The sequence below is a fragment of the Phaseolus vulgaris genome, chromosome 3 (genome assembly GCF_000499845.2).
Source record: "Phaseolus vulgaris cultivar G19833 chromosome 3, P. vulgaris v2.0, whole genome shotgun sequence".
Lineage (NCBI taxonomy): Eukaryota > Viridiplantae > Streptophyta > Magnoliopsida > Fabales > Fabaceae > Phaseolus > Phaseolus vulgaris.
The window spans coordinates 3,137,285-3,150,389 of NC_023757.2; positions in this window are offsets into that span (position 1 = coordinate 3,137,285).

Consider the following 13,105-nt stretch of genomic DNA (forward strand, 5'->3'; position numbering starts at 1 on the left):
ATAGATGCTATCAGCTGAGTGATGGTGCAAGATAAAAAGAGGTTTGAAAGTTCTATATCAGTTCCTCTGCCAACTCTCTTCCCTCCCTTAAACATAAAATTAAACTAAAAAAGGGACAACCAACAGGTCTCGTGACTATGGAAACAACAAAAGTAAAAAGTAAAAAAAATAAAAAAAAATTCTATGTATTCAGACTGTGAAATAACTTTGTGTTTTTATCATAGTTCTAAATTACTTGCGGCTGCAATGTTACTGTTGAAGTTTCTCCCGCAACCGCAAATTGCAGTTTTATTTTGAATCACATGTTTTATCTTTTATCACAAGAAATTAACGAAGATTATTAATTATAATCTCAAACTTCTGATAAATGTCAATGGTGGATTGAATGTTGTTGTGTGAGATGTTGAGAGAGCACAAGAGACACTTCATGGTATGCATAGTTCAATTTCACTTTTATTGCAAGAAGAAATAAAGATTCTAAATTCAATATTCTATTTTAACTTTTAAATGTATAAATTAGATGGAATGAGTAATTCTTGTGTGAGATGCTAAAGAGTAGCTCAATGCATGATTATTAAAGATATATCAACAATTAGAGTAATTCTAAAATTAGCTCAATGCATGATTATTATGATTCAACCACAGCAATTTACATCCCAGTAGCAACAACCACAATGACAACTGCAATTTAAAACCATCATTGATATTATTTTTGAAATAAGTATTATGAAAATTAATAAATTTAAATATATATATTTATGTGTGTGTGACAGTAAAAATATTTTGAAATATGAGGGTATGACTATTAAATAGGAACTAAATTTTAAATTTTATTATAATGATTTTATCTTTCTACTTCTTCTTGTTTGGTTGGGACTAAGGAGAAGAATGAAAACATTAACATGGAAGAGGGTCTGAGAAATACTGAAGGAAGTTGCCTTTATGATAATAATAATAATAATAATAATAAATCTACACCCACTATATATTTGGCTCTATCTTGTTCTTGCCCTAGAGTAAGCAATGAGTGGTGAAATATATTGAAATTAAATAATTAATAAAATAAATAAAATAATGTATAGGTGAAAAGAAAATGGTTATGAGAGAAAGGATGAGATTAAAAGGAGGGTTAATTAAGAATGAAAGAAAAGATATGTATAGTAAGAAAGAAAGGAAGAGAAGGCATTGTTGTGTTGAAAGAAGGGCACATATATCTGATATAACATGGCAAGTATGGTCCACAATCGATGAATGCCTCCTGAAGGGCTTAAAATTCGATCCAGGGGACTTCGACTTGCATCAAGGAAGGGTTGCTATCAGTATCTATCATTAGGGTTTTTGCAATCTAGCTTCATAAACCCAACCCCACTTCTTGTTTTATTCTTTGGAAGTTCTGATATCTCACAGATTACATATACATAGTCCTTTTCTGTTCATGGTTATGGATTTCAACAACTCAATTTCAATTTTCCTAATTTCTTTCACTCTTTCTTTGCTTTAGATTTTAATTCAAATGCATATATATCTCTTCATTGAAAAACAATATTTTATGAAAACACTACGAGAAAATCATGAAATAGAACCCATTTTTTAGATACCAAAATAATTAGTTTTAATAGTAACTAAATTAGAGATCATTTTAGAAACTTAAAAAAAAATTGAGTTTCTAAATTAGTTTCTAAATTGGTATCTAATTAGCAACCAATGTTTTAACTACCAATTATTTAGTTTTTAAATTTGGTAGCAAAAATCTTAGTTGCTAATCAGATACCAATTTAGAAACTATTTAACAATAATAGAAACTAATTTAGAAACAATTTTTTTTTAGTTTCTAATTTAGTTAATATTGCAACTAATTATTTTGGTTTTTAAAAATTGGTTTCTAATTCATGATTTTCTTGTAGTGAGAATAATCTTTCGTGTTGGTTTTTTGTTATGTAATTATTTTCAAGGGAATATGCTAATACCAAAGTCATAGTTATGATGTTTTAGTTAATCAAATGTGACATAGAGACTACCGTTGAATACAATTAATAGTTCAAAAACTTTGGTGTGTTTTTTATTGGCCAAAAAGATATATTATAAGAAGGATGTGTCAACCGTGTATCTATATAAAAATGATATTGAATAATGATGCTGCGTTTATAATTATTAGTCATAGTTATTTAATAAATATTATCTTTTAAAGAATTTCAAAACATCTTATATAATTTTTTTAATCAGCACATAAAAACTATTACACATAAATCTCACAACAAAAATAGAAATCCTAATAAGAGTTTTTGCAGTAGCAAAAGAAAAGTTGCAGAAGAAAAAACAAGATCTTTCATCATTAATACCAAACACAATTAGTAAAATACTTAATCCATGCCAATATTCCCATTCAACTTTGTAGACCGTAAGCAGTCCTTGAGTTGATCCATTAGAAAAATATTACAAACATAAACATCTACAAGGCATAATTTATCTGGCCTAAGCTTAACACTTTACTCCTTCTCTATTAGTATCCAACATTGCTATTTCTACCACTGTGTTGATACAGGGATCTTAAACCAAGCCTAATCGTATGCATAATAACATTTCTCTTGATCAACTTTTTTTTTATCAACAAAGAATTGAATAAATAAAATGGAATATTTCAGAAATGCTCCAACCCTTATACAGAATTCAGACATAGTTCCTACAATACCCAAAACAGATCCCCTACTAGGATACATACTTTTTAGCCAATACATTAAAAACTAAGTTGTTTCAAAGCCCAACAAAACTAGAAAACCAGAAACATACATTTGCTAAAAGAATGCAGAGGCACTGATTTTAAGTGAAGCATCAACTGGCCCAGATTTTCTTTGCAGGCAGTCATACACTCCTTCTTGCCCCTTGGCATAATGTTCTGCATAAGTCATGAAATCTGCTCCACTAAAAGCAATTCTATTGTTGTGTGCACCCCTTTCTCACCACTGCTACATTCTACTTTCTTTAGGCTTTGATCATGATTGTGCTCTAGTAAGAGAGGGGACAAGTTCCAAAGAGACTTCCTCACAAGCCAAGCCAATCCTCTTCTAATACACTTCAACAATGGGTCATCTATGGACTTAGCTTCTTAGTCATACATTCCATTCTCGTGGTCAACTTAAACATCACATCTCAATGACTCCCTGGTAGGCCTAAAATAATCAGCATATATAGTATTTATTTATTAAAAAGTGGACTTTAAACTTGATATGATTATAAGATGAGGTTTCACACTTATATATTATGAAATATCACTCTTAGAAAATTATTAAATAAAAATCAATTTTAGAAACAAAAAATAATTAGTTGCTACATTGACTAAATTAGATACTATTTTAGGGACTAAAAAAATTAATGGTATCTAAATTAGTTTATATTATTGAAAAATATTTTTTAAATTGGTATCTAATTAGCTACCTAGGTTTTAACTACCAATTATTTAGATTCTAAAGTTGGTATCTAAAACCTTGGTAGCTAATTATATGTCAAATTAGAAAGTATTTATCAATAATAGAAACTAATTTAGATACCAATAAATTTTTTAATCTCTAAAATAGTATCTAATTTAGTCAATATAGCAACTAATTATTTTTTGTCTCTAAAAATTGTTTTTATTTAATAATTTTCTTGTAGTGTATGGTTGAAACTTATTCCAAAAAAAAAATTATATAAGCAAAATTATAAAGGAAAGAAGCACGACACTCACTTTTTCATATAAGCAAAATTATATTAATTTAAGGCAAAAACAAGATATTGCATAAGAAGTGTAGGTGGCAACCACAATTACAAAAACAATTTCTTAGGTTTCTTATATCCATTAGATGTAATGCTATCCAAGTGTGGTTGCATGTTGACTTTTTCTTATAGGGAAATCACATGCAAGATAGCATTCTCGAATCATTACAAGTTTCAATTTGATATGTGTGAATGTTGTTGTTGGGCTAATCCAAAGTCCATTTAAAATGAAACCCAGTCAAAGGTTTAATGGCAACACTTGCAGTGGACTTTTGGATTTTCCTCTTTCCTCCTTCCCTCTTGGCCCAATTATGTGTAAGGGTAGTGAGGTTTTTTAGTGGGCTTAAAGAGAGGGTTACGATTGCTTAATCCTACAAATTTTGATGGGTATTTCTTCCTGCACCCCTATATTTTTCTTCCTACACCCATATATTTTTTAAAACTCCAAAACTAGCATTGCTATTTTTATTTGAAAAGGCACCGTTATGGGATTTATAGGTTTCTAGAATGTGGGTTTCGCGATATCTAAGGATTGGTGGATCCATAATGTATTTTCTTGACTTATGGGTTGGTGGATCCAGAATGCATTTTTTTACTTATGGATTGGTGGATCCAAAATGTATTTTTTGACTTATGAATCAGTGAATTTAGAATGCATATTTTGCCTTATGGATTGGTAGATCCGGGATGCATTTTTTGACTTATGGATTGGTGGATTCCTAATGCATTTTTTTTTTACTTTTGATGTTTGGTTGTGGTTTTCAATAATTGGTTGGAATTTGGTAAGATGTTAATTTGTAGAAATATGGACAATGCCGAAAGATTTGTTGAACTTCATTATTAACCAATTTTAGGACTCATTGGAAAACATAAACATAAATTTTTTTATGCAATCGCCAAAGTTTGGTCTTCATATGCAGTTATGGGATTATAATCGAATTCACAAATTAATATGTATACATACAATGTGGCTATTATAAGTGCGAAAGAACAAATTCACTCACGATTGTGTAAGAACTAATTCCATTACCCTCATAACTACATATCAAGACAAACTTTGGTGATTGGATAAAAATGTTTATGTTTATGTTTTCCAATGAGTCTTAAAATTGATTAATAGTGAAGTTCAACATATTCTTCGACATTGTCCATACTTCTACAAATTAACGTCTTACCATGAAATTCCAAAAGCTATTGAAAATCACAACCAAACATCAAAAGTAAAAATGCATTCCGGATCCGCCAATCCATAAGTCAAAATATGCATTATGGATCCACCAATCCATAAGTTAGAAAAATACATTCAAATTCCACCAATTCATAAGTAAAAAAATACATTCCAGATTCAACAATCTATAAGTAAAAAAATGCATTCTGGATCCACGAATCCATAAATATCACATAACCTAATTTTTGAAAATCTATAAATATCATAACAGTTCCTTCCAAATAAAAATGGCAATATTAATTTTGGTACTAACAAAATTGTAGGGGTGCAGGAAGAAAAATGTAAGGATTCAGGAAGAAACACCCAACTTTGATGTGCATGTGTGTTAGGGTAGTTCACTACATATTTTTCTTACCCGTGGTTAAAAACTTTATTCAATATATTATGAAATAAAATTAAAATTAATTAAAAAGTTACTAAATAGATATATGTGCTTTTTATGAAAATTTCAATAAATTGTTTTCTATTTTGATATATGTTATTAGCTAACAAGGTAAAAATTTATTATAAAAGTAAGAAAATTGTCAATCATTCATAAAAATAATTATAATTAAGTTTATGAAAAGTATTTAAATAATTTAAACCTTCTTATTAAAATAATTTTACTAAAATTCATTTTCAAAATACTCATTTGCAGAGGTTTATATTGCTCACGTGTATGATTATAAGTGGAGGTAGTGGTGATAAATATTAATTTAAGGCCAAAACAAGATATTGCACAAAAAGTGCAGGTGAATAACAACCACAATTACAATACAATTGCTTAAGTTTCTTATATCCATTAGATGTAATGCTAACAGAAAGACCAAAACAAACCAAGTGTGGTTGCATGTTGGCTTTTTCTTCGAGGAAAATCGCATGCAAGATAGCCTCCTCAACTCATTACAAGTTTAAATTTGATGTGTGAATGTTGTTGTTCGGCTCATCCAAAGCCCACTGAAAATGAAACTTAGTCAAAGGTTTTACGCCAACACTTGAAGTGGACTTTTGGATTTTCCTCTCTTCCCTTCCTCCCTTCTGGCCCAATTATTTGGTAAGGGTAGTGAGGAATTTCATTGGGCTTAAAGAGAGGGTTAGGATTGCTTAATCTTGTAAATGTTGATGGGTGTTTCTTCCTGCACCCCTACATTTTTTAAAATACCAAAACTAGCCTTTCTATTTTAATTTGAAAAGGAAACGTTATGTGATTTATAGGTTTTTGGAATGTGGGTTCTACAATATCTAAGGATTGGTGGATCCGGAATTTAATTTTTGACTTATGGATTGCTGGATCTGGATTGCATTTTTTGACTTATGGATCGGTGAATTCGGAATGCATTTTTTTTACTTAAGGTTTGGTGGGTCCGGAATGCATTTTTTGACTTATGGATTGTTGGAATTTCATGATAAGATGTTAATTTGTAGAAGTATGGATAATGCCAAAAGATTTGTTGAACTTCATTATTAATCAATTTTAGACTCATTGGAAAACATAATCATAAACATTCTTATGCAATCGCCAAAACTTGGTCTTCATATGTAGTTTTCAATAATTTGTTAGAATTTCATGGTAAGATGTTAATTTGTAAAAGTATGGACAATGCCAAAAGATTTGTTGAACTTTATTATTAATCATTTAAGGACTCATTGGAAAACACAAACATAAACATTCTCATGCAATCGCCAAAGCTTGGTCTTCATATGTAGTTATTGGATTGTAATCGAATTCATAAATTAATATGTAAACATACAATGTGTTATTATAAATGCGGAAGAACAAATTCACTCACGATTGTGTAAGAACTAATTCCATTATCCTTTAAACTAATAATTTAAACAATGTGTAACTTCATCAAATTACAAAATAGAAATACAACTACATATGAATTCAATTACAATGTCATAACTGCATATGAAAACCAAACATTGGTGATTGGATAAAAATGTTTATGTTTATGTTTTCCAATCAGTCTTAAAATTTATTAATAGTGAAGTTCAATAAATTCTTTGGTATTATCCATACTTCTACAAATTAACATCTTACATGAAATTCCAAAAACTTATTAAAAACCACAATCAAACATCAAAAGTAAAAAATGCATTATGAACCCACCAATCCATAAGTCAAAAAAATACATTTTGGATCCACCAATGCATAAGTCAAAAAATACATTATGGAGTCACCAATCCATAATTCAAAAAAGTACATTCTAGACCCAACAATTCATAAATATCCCATAACCCAATTTTCGAAAATTTATAAACACCATAACGGTGTCTTTTCAAATAAAACGACAAGATTAGTTTTGGTACTTTCAAAATTGTAGGGGTGTAGGAAAAAAATGTAGAGATTCAGGAAGAAACACCCAATTTTGATAATCATGTGTGTTAGGATAGTTCACAACATATTTTTCTTACCAGTGATTAAAAACTTCATTCAATATAGTATGAAATAAAATTAAAATTAATTAAAAAATTACTAAATAGATGTGTGTGCTTTTTAAAGAAATTTCAGTAAATTGTTTTCTAATTTTGATATATGTTATCAGCTAACAATGTAAAATTATATTATCAAAGTAAGAAAGTTGTCAATCATTCCTGAAAATAATTATAATTAAGTTTATGAAAATATTTAAAAAATTTAGACCTTGTTATTAAAATAATTTTACTTAAATTCATTTTCAAAATACTCATTTGAAGAGGTTTATATTGCTCAGATGTATGATTATAAATGGAGGTAGTGATGATAAATATTAATTTAAGGCAAAAACAAGAAGTTGCACAAGAAGTGCAGGTGAATAACAACCAGAATTACAAAAAAAATTTGTTTAGTTTTCTTAAATTCATTAAATGTAATGCTAACACAAAGACCAAAACAATCCAAGTGTGGTTGCATGTTGGCTTTTTCTTGGAGGGAAATCACATGCAAGATAGCCTCCTCAACTCATTACAAGCTTCAATTTGATATGTGTGAATGTTGTTGTTGGACTCATCCAAAGCCCACTAAAATGAAACTCACTCAAAGGTTTTACGCCAACACTTGAAATGAACTTTTGGATTTTCCTCTCTTCCCCCCTCCCTTTTGGCCCAATTATGTGGTAAGGATAGAGGTTTTTGAGTGGGCTTAAAGAGAAGGTTAGGATTGCTTAATGCTATAAATTTGGATGGTGATTCTTCCTGCACTCTTATATTTTTCTTCTTGCACCTGTACATTTTTTTAAATGCCAAAACTAGCCTTGTTATTTTTATTTGAAAAGGTGTTGTTATGGGATTTATAGGTTTCTGGAATGTGGGTTCCACGATATCTAAGGATTTGTGGATCTGGAATGTATTTTTTTGACTTATGGATTAGTGGATCCGGAATGCATTTTTTGACTTATTGATTTGTGGATCCATAATGTATTTTTTTTTTACTTATGGATCAGTGAATCCGTAATGCCTTTTTTTGACTTATGGATTGGTGCATCCAGAATGCATTTTTTGACTTATGGATTGTTGGATCCGTAATACATTTTTTTGACATTTGATGTTTGGTTGTGGTTTTCAATAATTGGTTGGAATTTCATGATAAGATGTTAATTTGTAGAAATATGGACAATGCCGAAAGATTTGTTGAACTTCATTATTAATCAATTTTAGGATTATTTGAAAAACATAAACATAAACATAAACATTCTTATGCAATCTCCAAAGCTTGTTTTTCATTTGTAGTTATGAGATTGTAATCGAATTCATAAATTAATATGTAAACATACATTGTGGCTATTATAAATGCGAAAGAACAAATTCACTCACGATTGTGTAAGAACTAATTCCATTATCCTTTAAAATAATAATATAAACAATGTGTAACTTCATCAAATTAGAAATTAGAAATACAACTACTTATGAATTCAATTACAACCTCATAACTACATATGCAGACCAAACTTTTGTGATTGGATAAAAATGTTTATGTTTATGTTTCTTAAAATTGACTAATAGCGAAGCTCAACAAATTCTTCGGTATTGTCCATACTTCTACAAATTAACATCTTACCATGAAATTCCTAAAAATTATTGAAAACCACAACCAAACATTAAAAGTAAAAAATGCATCTTGGATCCTCCAATCCGTAAGTCAAAATATGCATTATGGACCCACCAATCCATAAGTCAAAAAAATACATTTCGGGTCCATCAATCCATAACTCAAAAAAATACATTATGAATTCACCAATCCATAATTCAAAAAAATGCATTCTTGATTCACCAATCCATAAATATCCCAAAACCCAATTTCTAGAAATCTATAAACACCATAATGGTGTCTTTCCAAATAAAAATAGCAAGATTAGTTTTGGTACTTTGAGAAATGTAGGGGTGCAAGAAGAAAAATGTTGGGATTCAGGAATAAACGCCCCAATTTTGATTTGCATGTGCGTTAAGGTTGTTCACCACACATTTTTTTACATGATTATAAAATTCATTCAATATATTATGAAATAAAATAAAAATTAATTAAAAAGTTACTAAATATATTTGTGTGTTTTTTATGGAAATTTCAGTAAATTGTTTTCTAATTTTGATATATGTTATTTGTTAACAATGTATAATTATATTATAAAAGTAAGAAAGTTTTCAATCATTCATGAAAATAATTATAATTAAGTTTATGAAAAATATTTAAATAATTTAGACCTTGTTATTAAAATAATTTTACTTAAATTCATTTTCAAAATACTCATTTCACTAAAAAAAATTAAAAAAAAATTAGTAGAGGTTTTTTAGAAGAGGTTATAAGAACCTCCACTAATACATATACATAATGAGGGTTTTTTAAACCCTTGATAAGTTCATATACTTTTATCAAAATAATAGTTTTGTTTTTCTTTATTTTTTATTTTCCGTATTTTATTGGTGACACACTTCTCATTTTTACACATTCTTCAATCTTCCAACGTTCAACCCTCTCACCTCTCACGTTTTTACAGATCCTTCGGTCCTAGAAATTTCAGTTCAACTCTCTCACGTTTCAGCCTTAGAAAATCATCTTCCACCTCTCTGTTCTTCCCATTGAAGCTTCATTTCTCACTGTGATTTTGCCCTAGAAAGTCATCTTCAACTTCTCCGTTCTTCCCTTTGAATTGAAGGTTAATTTCTCACTTTGATTTTTGTTATATTTGGTATTCATTTCCGTTTTCCCCTATTTGATTTTTCAAATTTGGTTTTCATCTTCTCCATTTCTCATTTTCAGAGTTGCGGTGCGTTTTGCACGTTACTACCTCGTGTTTCTGCTCAAGGTCTCTTGGAACACTGTCTCTGATTAGTCTCAGGTACGCTCTTCTCTTATTGTAATGATTTTTATTTTTTGGTTCGATGACATGTTCTTCATCTCCGAGCTTTGTTTTTCTTAGAATTGTTTTGAATATTTTTTTTAAAATGTATGCATTTTGTTTTTAAGGATATAAATGGAGGGAGACTGTTTTGTGTAGTGGAGTATAGGGATATTGTTTTTCGTAAGTTGCTACACGGTTCTGTCTCCTGCACTATCAATACCTTCATCCCCTTCTTTATCTTTACAAAGTGAAAACTGTGAACAACTTCTGCTTGGGCCCTATGATACTTGTTTCTCATTCCTGGTCTAATTGTTTTCTCATATTAACTTATTTTGAATTTTTTTTTGTTATTTATTGTATTTAGATCTTATTATTAGTGGTTTTTCAATTTAAGTTTCTTAGAAGTTATCATTAGTTAACGAAGCTATTGGTGAGCAAATGTGGTGTTCTCATTGAACACCACAGAATACTAATTAGCATGAGAACTATGGTCTAAGGTAACCTAGAGAAACTCTCAACCATAGCTTTGGGAAAAAGAAGTTGAGCAGCCACAGTGAGGTAGCACTTTGTCAAGAGCTTGAGAGCAATGTCTGAGGCATAGTACATTATGATTTCAAGTCAACTTATATCCTACGGTTCCAATGGACCAAGTTGTACTACCTAGCAAATTGACAAAACTCCTAGACTCTGGCTAGACAAAACTCCTGGACCAAATGGTTCTGGACTTGCACGTGATGCTACTGTCAAGTGTTTTTGGAAAGGTTTTTGGTGTGTAGAAGTGAAGGGGGTCTAGATAGATGTTGATGAACCTTGTGTAAAAGGAACTTGTGCAGCCGCTGTATAGTTCTGCATAATTATGCAGAAAACATGTCCTAGTTTTTCACTGATGCACTCTGTTTTTTATTTTTGCTTGTTCTATCTCTGCTGCACCCTGTTTTAATGTACAATTTTTGGCCTTATAAAAAGTGTGATGTACTCAGAATAAGGTTGGAAAAGAAAAGAAGCACATAAACTATTCACCTAATTAACTAACTTAGAACAATGTGTGTGCAGTTTTTGTGTTGTTGTTGCTACTACTATTATTATGATTAGATTGTTAGTTTTGGCTCAAAATAGTATTAATCAACTAGTTTCTAAAGTTGTAATATCGAAGCTTTTTACAACTTTTTCTAACTACTGGACTTTTAAGAAGATAACTTTGGACATACTTTAAAAATAATTATTATATAAAACTCAACAAATTTATCTTACACCGTAATTAAATAAAAAATTAATTTTTACATAACGAGGGCATACATGTACTAACGGAGTATTGATTTATCTGTATTTATTTCTTGATTGACATGTTGATTTGGTTGAGATGGTACATATTATATGTTTAAAAATTCAAGTGACATCAAAACAATATTTTTTATGCGGATTAATTCAAAAACTGATTTAGAATATACTTTTTTAAGTTTAGAATATATCTTTATATCTATACTATTATATAAAAAGGATATATTATTTGATAACTTTCTTTATAGCATCTTCATCCTTTGTTATCTAACATGACAGAAAAATCATCCTCACATGTTTGGTTTTGTGTTAATAAAGAATTAAGATCATTGAATATATTTTTATTGAAATAGTTAAATGATGTATCAATCGTTGTTTGAGCAGACCTCATTTCAATGGATAAATCTTGGATAGACATGCCAAGAAATACACTGAAATATATGGAAGGCTTGAATAAGTTTTTGGACTTTGCATTTGCTAATAATGGTGTGAGGGGGAAGATAATATGCCCATGTCAAAAGTGCAACTTTAACAAATGGGAGTGTCGTGAAGTAGTGTATGACCACTTGATTGTTAAACCTTTTCCAAGTGGATATTGAGTCTGGCTTCTACATGGGGAGAGAACAGGAGTAATTGTGACAAATGAAGCACATGTAATGCCGCAAGAAGATAATAAAAGAATTGTTGTTGATAATCTGATGTATGATATGGTTAACAAGGCATTTGGGCATCATCAATATAGCAATGACATGGTGAATGATAGGGAAACGAGTGCACATTCAAGCCATACTGAGAATGATGATATTGAAGATTTTTTTGAGTTAATGCAAGATGGTTAAGAAAGTCTATATGAAGGGTGTGATAAATATTCTAAACTTTCTTTCTTGATCAAGCTGTTCCACATCAAATGTTTATGCAAAATAAGTGACAAGGCAATGTCCACGATACTAGAGTTGTTAGCAGATGTCATTTGAAGAGGTTTATATTACTCACATGTATAATTATAAATGGAGGTAGTGATGATAGTAGTAAATCTCAAATTCATCATGTGTGTATGTTTTAATTCCTATAAGTTGTTCAATTCACATATCGATTAATCAACAATAATCAAATAATCAAAGTCTTTTAATAATTTATTAATTTATTTTTTATTGCTGATAAAAAAAAGTCTTTTAATAAATTTATCTTCAATTATATTTAATATTATTTTATAATATAGTTGTTATATGTAACAAAAGAATAAATCTATTAACTTTTTCAAATATTTTAACTTATATGTCGCATACATTTTGTGTTTGAATTTTATTTATAAGGAAAAAAATTGCAAGAATGGTAACAGATTTGTCAAGGTCAACTTGTGTTTAGTAACTTGTTAGCTTGCTTATTATTGGATGTTTGATATTTCTTTGTTCACCATTAAGTATGCTTAATTTGGATTTAGGTTTTTCACATTTATAGTTCGACATGACACCTTGAACATCACTAGTTTAGTCTCAAGTGTTAAGTATCTCTAGTTCGACGTCATGATTTGAGCAATTCTTTATAATCAAGT